The sequence below is a fragment of the Haliotis asinina genome, chromosome 6 (assembly GCF_037392515.1).
Source record: "Haliotis asinina isolate JCU_RB_2024 chromosome 6, JCU_Hal_asi_v2, whole genome shotgun sequence".
Taxonomy (NCBI): domain Eukaryota; kingdom Metazoa; phylum Mollusca; class Gastropoda; order Lepetellida; family Haliotidae; genus Haliotis; species Haliotis asinina.
The window spans coordinates 52452819-52462417 of NC_090285.1; positions in this window are offsets into that span (position 1 = coordinate 52452819).

Sequence of the window (9599 nt, forward strand, 5' to 3'; positions counted from 1 at the left end):
CGACGGCTAACTTAAACAGGAGATCACTATTTTCAGTACCAAGAAGTATGTAGAACTTCTGTCTTGACGGTTGGTGGGTATAGGTGTAGGGCAGATATTTTTGTCTTATTTCTGAGTATTTAGGGCATATAAAAAGTACGTGGTATTCATCTTCAGGAGAAAGATTACAAACGGGGCAAGAAACATCTTGTTGGGTTGGAGATTTGGTGAAACGTGCCGCTTGAATCTTGAAGTTATGTGCATTACATCTAAACTTAGTTAGTGCGCGCTTAAGTTGTATCGATTTAAGCTTCGAAAGATAAGTTTCTGTTTCAATACAATATTTAAATTCAGAATAAAAATTAACACTGTCTGACGATCGTACTTCATTATACCAATCTTGTTGATAAATGTCTTTACATCTTTGCTTAAATATATGCATAAAATAATTTGCGTCATTTACATTTTGCTCGAGCCAGACATGTCCAAAACCATGACTAAATAGGAGTGTTCTAACAAAGGAAACCCAATTTGTATCATGTGAACAGTCATCTAGTCTTTTGAGCATGTCATAGCTACTTCTGGAGTACCGTGTAGATGGTTGCCTCATCAGTCTGAGCCAGTAAGAAATTACTCGACAGCGCGTATTGATAAATAGTGGGAAACGTCCACATTCCGCCAAAATAATCTTATTCGCACTTCTATAGCCAACACGCAGCAAATATTTACAGAACTTTGAATGTACTTGTTCAATGTTTTTATTTATATTTATGCCCCATACTTCCGAGCCATATAATAAAATCGGTTGTATTTTCCCATCAAAAAGCTTATAAGATGCATTCAGTGGTAGATTTTTTAATCTATTTATAAAATGCTTTATAACATGGAGAGCTCGCTCAGCTTGCATTGCTAATGTTTCACATGCTTTAGAGAATATATTTCTACAAGAGAAAATGATACCTAAGTATTTGTAATATGACACAACGTCCAATTTTACGCCATTGAGGAACCATTTTTCATTACTGGAGATTTTACCTCCATTTTTAAAGACCATGACTTTTGTTTTACTAGTGTTTATCTTCAGCCCCCACTTCTGACAATATTCATGTAGCGTATCTATCTTGCGTTGTAACTGTACAATGGAATCCGCGAGGATCACAACATCATCGGCGAACAATAATAACGAAAGATCGGCAATGGTTTCGTTAATAAATATTCCTCTCGAGTCATTCGATAACATTTCCTTAACAAGTTCTTCAACGTATAGTAAAAACAATATAGGAGATAGAATGCAACCTTGTCTAACACCGGCATATGTGTCAAATACATCACTCATTTGAAATTTACTGACTTTTACGGATGCTCTCACATTACTATACATGTTACGTAAGAGACGTTGCAATTTCCCATGTACGCCCGACTGTAATAAAACATAAAGCAGTTTGGACCTATTGACAGAATCAAATGCTTTTTTGAAGTCTACGAATAGACAATAAAACTTTCCTCCTTTCTTTCGTAGATACTTATGGATTATACTATTAAGGGTAAATATGTGGTCAATAGTCGAATATTCTTCACGGAAACTCGCTTGGCACTCCGATATTAGTTCCCGTGTAGATATCCAACATTTGAGACGATTATCAATTATAGTAGTGAATATTTTGTTCAGACTATTCAATAATGCAATACCTCTATAATTACTGGGGTCGTCCATTGCACCCGATTTGTGAAGCGGTACAATTAATCCAACATTCCAGGATGATGGAAAATTGCCGCTCTCTAAAACTTTATTAAAAAGACTACTCATAACGGGGAGAAGGAATGAAATACATTCCATAAAAGCCTCCACGGGGATGCCATCTTCCCCTGGGGATTTACCACATTTCAAGCTTCCAATTTTAATGATACAATTGCAATCAAGTCCGCCTACCAATCGGGTTAGTCGTCCATTATGACAAGCATGGGATGCTAAAGCTAATCCGACCCTACACGGGTCCAAGAGCTTTTGAAAGTTTATACTTGCGTGTGCTTGAAAGGATAGAACTTTAGATATACTACTGTGAAACTTAACAATACTTTGAGTTGTTGTTTTCTTCCAACTGATGTACGCCATATTGTCGACACAATAATCCTGTCATGGAGTCGAACCCGAGCCAATTATAACCACTAACCTACCCCTCCACCCTATTAATAAGGAGCTCAACATACATCATACTGTTACAAGCACAGGTTGCCGTGGCCTTTTTCAAACTTGCATGAGATACACAAGAGTATTGAGGTGTTTCACTGTTCGCGATGGAACAAGAGTATCAGTCTTGAATGTTGTACAGTAAAACGTGATAGTTTTTCGTTTCTACAGGTGACTAAAGATTTTCGTTTCTAATGATTGCTATTGGTGACTCAACAATTGCAATCCATTGATAGTTCGATGCATCGTTACAGACCAATCAGTAACAATACCGCGAGCGCTGAGCGTACATGTTATGCCGTCTAAATAATCATTGTGTGAACCTCTGCTTCTAGACATTGGTCACTTGTAACGAGAGGAACATGGGTTAATGTACCCTCGATGTTTATTTATGGTCCCGTAACCCGGAGGGTACATCAACCAATGGGGCCCGAGGGGCTAGTGAACAACGTATGTATCTTACCGGACAACTCAATGTTTATTTTGAAGTGTTTCGGATTTAGAGTTAGCTCCGTTCCATCGATTTGCATTCGCAAAACATCGGTAATTTCCGTTAATCATACACCAATAGTCAATGTTATTCGAGACAAGGAATTACTACCACGAAGTGCCATTGAACGTAGTCAACGGAACTGAGCCGTCTAATATGAAGGATTTTTTTTAAATATAAGAATCATGCTACTGTCATGCCCAAATGACGTAGGCATATTAACCCATGATCATTCAGCTTATCAAACAATCAGATTTCATAAACATTTGCATTTACTACTTGAAAATATCGAAATCGTGATAAGTTAGGGACTCCACACTGGGATCAACTGTCTATTGAGGACATCTTTATGAAAAACATTTCAACATCATTAATAAAAATAGCAAACCAAATGGGTGATACACGGACGCGGTTGACACATGTCATCGTATCTCAGTTCCGTAGATCGATAATGAAGTTATTCGCCGTTGGTGTGTCTGATCCAGACGGAATTATTTACATGGCATATAGCTGGAACATTAAACAACAACCAACCAGTTACACAAAACGTTTCTTGTTTCTTTGTGAGCAATAATATTAAGCACAGATGCTCGAATCACTGTGAGGTCAATAACTTTTAAAAATAAAAATCTCGAATCATATAATATATCACATATAATTAACATATATTGCATATTTGACAAAAAAATCGGCGAGGAAATTAATATTTTTGAAAACTCTACCCCTACACTCATTGCATAAAATACACAAGGCGTGACACTAGCGATGCTAAAAACCTCATCAAAACCCGGACAGTACGTATTTTCACACACAAAAATTAATGAGCCTGTAGGTCATTCTTTTACCTTCTGCTCGTGGTATTCATGTTGTCATTTCATATTTGGCTATTAGCACTACCCTCTGCCTTGAACATATGTCTGGCCTCTCTTCGGTAAACAGCGACGGTTTCCTTGAGTCTTTTTGTGTACGAAAACGTTATTTATGCAGTTTCGAGATACTAAAATCGTTATACATGGGCGTAATGTGTACAGTAGACCCCTTCATGAAACCACAGACATATATTTCGTATCAGCTCGCTATTATCACGATTCGGAATCGAACACATGAAACATGGAACTAAACGACTACATGGGATGAATATGGAACAAGCACCTTCATTATTACATAGCAAATGTAATGATTTGGTCCCATTTTCTCCAGTTGTATTCTGGAAATATACTGTACGAAGCAATAGTAATAGAATAGAAAATGGTTCTCTGCAACATAATGTAATTAATGACAGACACATTTGAAACTCATAACTGATTAATTCAACCATGTATAGTCTGGTTCATAATTATTGAGAATTTTTCTTCTTACTTTGAGCTATCCTAACACCTCAACTGATTCACTGATACTTAAAACTAAGTAACTATATAAGGGAGGTAACTCATCTTGGCCTACTGAGTATAGCACAATTAGAGTTACCTCCCCTGAATTTGTAGCAGACGTCATTTTCCTCAGCACTGTCAACAATGTCTGCTGAAGATAAAAGAAGGTTGAATTTTGAGTTGTGTAATCAAGGAATTGATGATGTAAATACATTGGCAGAGAGATCAGGAACTCCTCTTTCTACTGTGCATAGGATTAGGAAGAATTTTAAAGAGGGAAAGGATTTTGGGCACCAGAAAGGAGCAGGGAGACCCAGAAAATTGGACTTCTCAGATCGCGTCCGGCTGGGAATTTTAGCGTCTAAAAAGCAAAGGGCAAGCATCTCCAACATCAGGTATGAAATGATAGAAAGGGGATCAACAGTCGTATCAAAATCTACAGTTAGAAGAAATTTGATTGATCTTGGATGGGAGAAAAAGACTGGAATTCCTTCTCCTCTCATGAAACAAGAACATAAAGACAGGCGTGTTGAGTGGTGTTTGGCACATGAAAACTTTGACTGGGAAAATGTGATTTTTACTGATGAAAGCTCAATATGGGTATATCCCAATAATGTGAAAATATGGACAAAGTCTGCGTCAGCACTGTTGTATCGACGACCTAAATACAGCCCAAAGTTTCATGTATGGGGAGTGATATCCTTATTAGGAACGACCCCGCTGTGTGTGTTTGAGGGAAATCTGACAAGTCAACGCTACACTAACATATTAGATAATTTTCTCCTTCCAAGTGCACATGTGTTTTATGGAAATGACTGGATTTTGCAGCAAGATAATGATCCTAAACACACCGCAAAACATGCCAAGCAGTGGTTTCAGGAGAAAAATGTGACTGCATTACCATTTCCTGCATATAGTCCTGACTTAAATCCCATTGAGAACATTTGGGGGATGATGAAGGAATGTGTGAATCAAAAGGGGTTGACAAAAATTGAAGACATGAAGAGAGAAGTGGTCCGATACTGGGACAGCATAACTCACGAGACACTAACCTCTCTAATAGGAAGTATGCCTACCCGTCTTAGACTGTGCCGTGAAGCTCAAGGAGACTTGATAAAATATTAAATTGTTACCTACACAACATGAAAAGGTCAGTTCACTTTCACAATACATTCAAGTTTATCTGATTTGTTCTCGTTTAATAATATGAAATGCTTTAGCTATTCTCAATAATTTTGAACCATACTGTATAATGTACTTTCAACAATGTGCTTCAATAATTTAATGACGATAAAGAAGAATATATTTATCATTTTCATTAAGCTGGAGTACATCATTCCAATATAACATGGATATCTATTCTTTCATTTTGCATGAGACTGATCATGGTGATTTAATACAGGCATTGATCAAAAAAGGATACAATAGTGATGGCATGGCAACATCTGTGTAATGCTACCAAGAAAGTGATAACAGATCGGGTCATGCGCATGTTATCTACTATATATTGAAAATCACTGTGTGTGTGCGTGCATGCATGCATTTAATCTAACATCGAACATTCACTGTTCTCTGTCTGAATAACTGCTGATATCAAATTATTTGAAAATATTTAAAATGATAAATATTTAGCAAATCCATTCTCTGATACTGACTTAAAGACTATAGTACTCAGGACAGGTTTCACTGAGAGGCCAGACGTTTGGGACCCGTGAAGGTCCCCGGGTAGAATAGGCCTTCAGGAACTCATGCTTGCCATAAAAGGTGACTGTGCTTGTCGTAGGAGGCAACTAACGGGGTCGGGTGGTCAGAGCCGCTGACTTGGTTGACATATGTCATCGGTTCCCAATTGCGCAGATCGATGCTCATGTTGTTGATCACTGGATTGTCTGGTCCAGACTCGATTATTTACAGACCGCCTCCATATAGCTGGAATATTGCTGAGTGCGGCGTAAAACAAAACTCACTCACTCACCCAGACGTTTGCTTAATAAGAGGGCGCTACTGCGAGGACCAGTGGTCAAATATATAACGCAGTTAGAGATTTAAATACCACAAGCTGAAAGGTAAGAGATTGCCCTACAAGATCAATATTAATTTTCTTTTTGTGAAATATGTAAGGTTTGATTGAATTGCACGTTAATATATTCGGGGTGTCCGGTTTTCGATAAATTTTCCCTGTGGTGATAGTTATCGCTTTATTAGGTTGTTGGATATGCGGTTTCATTTAAACGCGATGCCAGGGGCAAAATTAAACATTTTTGAACGAGGGAGTCCGCCATATTGTTAGAATATTGCCAAGAGAAGCGTAAATGGTAACTCAGCAAGGGAGGTGTATTTACTCGGAGTTACTCGTTACCTAAGGAGCAACAAGTTGCGTGCCAGTCACAAATACCCCCTCAACACAGAGGAACCCGATATCGCACGGTAGACCATTGACCTACACGCACGTCATGTATTAATAGAGTAAAGGAGCAGCAGCTGCCATATTGGATTGTCGTGCAGACATTGAGAGGTACGTGTGCATAGTTTCGAATGTCAACGAATTCTTAGCGTACATTTCAGCTTGAAATCGAAACGAATCAATGTCTGCACGACAATCCAATATGGCAGCTGCTGCTCCTGCAGATCTATGGTCTATGTTGAACCAAAAGTGCGATATCGGGTTCCTGTGCCTCAACACATGGCCTTTTGAATCTTTCCTTCAGTGCTATAAAACACCACTGGTTACATCTGGAAATGTTTAGACGGCAAGAAATCTACACATTTCTGTCTTGTATGGAAAACCAATGCATTTTATGATCGGTTGATCAATAGTGTGCATTTGGTTCTTGAACCTGAAACACTTGAATGAAGATCCGCAAGCCTCGAGTCTTACTGAAGGATGCGGAGATCATAGTTGATTCCGGAGGGTTACACAACCCAAGATTTACAAAGTTGACTTAGTTCTAATAATTGTTACAAGGCAAGGGTAAAGGTGTGTTGTCATTGACATCAGATACAATTGTCCAGGGTTGTGGAGAAAAAACGAGAAATGAGAGACTTTATTATGTAAATGATGTGTGTATTTATGACGTGCTGGATTCCATGCAAAAATGTATGCTCAAAGCACAGCATACAAATATGACTTGACTGTACAAGAGACATAACACATAAAATGATTGAAAAACCTTTTAGGATATGTTTGAATAATCACTGTGGTATTCCTTTAAAAGAAATGTTTTACTGCACATTTGAAGGAATCAAGGCATGTTGTTATTCTGAGTTTGAGTAATTTCTCTCCTAATGTCGTCACGTAGCTTTTCTATTTTTGAAATAAACTCGCCACTGAAATTGGTTACAAGCTCACGTGATTCTTGTGATTTTAGAAGTATGTTATCCTTCTTCTTTGCCAGAAGAGAAGCGACAAATCTATGCATAGCACCGGATTTCTTTTCTATGCTTGTGACTTTGTTTACCAAAAAGTCTATTTAGATTTTCTTATCAGTTTTGTAACTTTATTTCTACAGGACTGACACATTTGCCAGTGAACTTCTAGCTCCCTCATCGGAAAATATTCAGGGTCGGTGGGATATGGAATACACAGAAAAGACGACGGGCAGATTATGTGAAATGTGATTATGTGAAGTGAAATATTTCTCCTCCTTTGTCCTGAACAAAACAAAATACTCACCCGTAACATATCGGGATACAATACGGTGCACAGGCGCCCACCGCGGGTCCGAAAAATCGATAAACTAAGCCCTGGTTTACTAACCAACCCCCTTACTATATAACCTATAAAGGTGCAACACCATGCAAATCACGGCGACGTGATCGAAAACAGAACAATTGTGACTATAGTCATTGACTATATGTTATTGTAAAAGTATCAGAAGCTTCTGTCCACATTTCTGATGTGTGTGGGAGGCATGTACACAGGCCTTTCGAGGGGATGAACTTGTTGTGTTTTATTAAATCGCCAAAGACCGAGTTGCTGTGCCGGAAGTATACAAAACTAGGTCGTCAACACTAGGTCCGGGGATCTGATTGGCTAACACTATGGTGTACAAAACACACCCACCCACGTGAAGTTGTAGTTTGCATTATTAACCAATCAGATCTCCGGACCTAGTGTTGGTACGGTGATACGGTGCACTCAGTGAGCATTTGGGCTTGTCAGTATGCAATTTCAATAATATCATTTCTCATTGCATTGCATTCTCATTTCTCAATGCATTGGAACCAGGGTCGGCGGGATAAGCAAATCACAGGCCAGTGATAAGAGGTATTTGAAAGCCGTGAAGACTGACTTTTTCTTGTCAAATCTACTTTAATTGTGTGATATATTTTACACCAAGACTGGATCGTTGTTCCTTTTACCCAAAGCTGATGTTGTTGTCCCTAATTCCATGGTTCCTAGTGTGGAGATCTACCTTTAGTTGGCAATCTATAGCCTGTCTTCTACTGTATTGTTATTTATATTGAATTGTTATAGGTTTAATTATTAGTTTTAATTTCGTCTCTGTGATGATCTTGGTACTTTACTGTCCTTTGCAGACAGTTTTTTTCTAATTATCATTAACTCACTAACTCTACTATTTTTATGTCCACCAACTGAATGCAGAACGCACAGCATCACTTCACATGTCAGCAATTGTTGGCAAATCTGGCCATAAGTGATGATAACATATAAAAGTAACAGCACACCACGTCTAAATACAGTGACCGTGATCTAAACGTATTTCCAATGATTCCGGATTTACTAACCTGATCATTACTTTAAAACCAGCGATTTCAGTAAACACCTATAGGGTAATCGCTATTACATACACATTATCCCAACACATATTATTCAGGGCATCGATCGCAAAGCGTATTCAAACACATAACACGCATGTAAACATAAACAAGACTCAGAATAGCATTACAAACATGCGTATGCCGGCTTGTTATTAGTCATGACCTCGTTTGATGAAAAAGGTTTCTCCGTGCGGGATGTGCTTGTGTTTGACAAGCATGATACATTGTGACATACATGCAAAACGTCCAAAGAGAACTAACAGTCGTCAGCTGTATATACCAAACCACAAAATGAAAACGACAAAGATAAAGCACTCGGTCATTCAACAAGACAACGGTGCGCCTTGTTACCATGCACCTTATCAAGTTCAGAAAGAACTTGACCACCCCATCCCCTCCACAACATGCCGCCTAGGGAATTCCGTGATGGGCCTGGCCATAAGAGGCCCACTGTTGTTGTCTTGCAGTAGTAAGGGTCAACCATTATTTCATTTAAAAGGGCCGCTGCTTACTGGTGTAATTATGCAATATGCCTCATACGAGATTGGTATTGGTAAAAAAAAGGCATGAGCTATTATGAGCGATAGTGTTTGAAAGTTTATGCCGGTGTTTATATACAAGATTGGCAAGACTGCCATGCAGTTCTCGATAGCAGCTCTAATGATTCCACATATATTTCATCATTATATATCAAAGAACTCACTATTGAAAAATTCCATACATGTGTTTTTTCACGGCTTCGAATTGAAAATGACAGATGGGTTACAAATGAAAATTTGATAAATTAGGC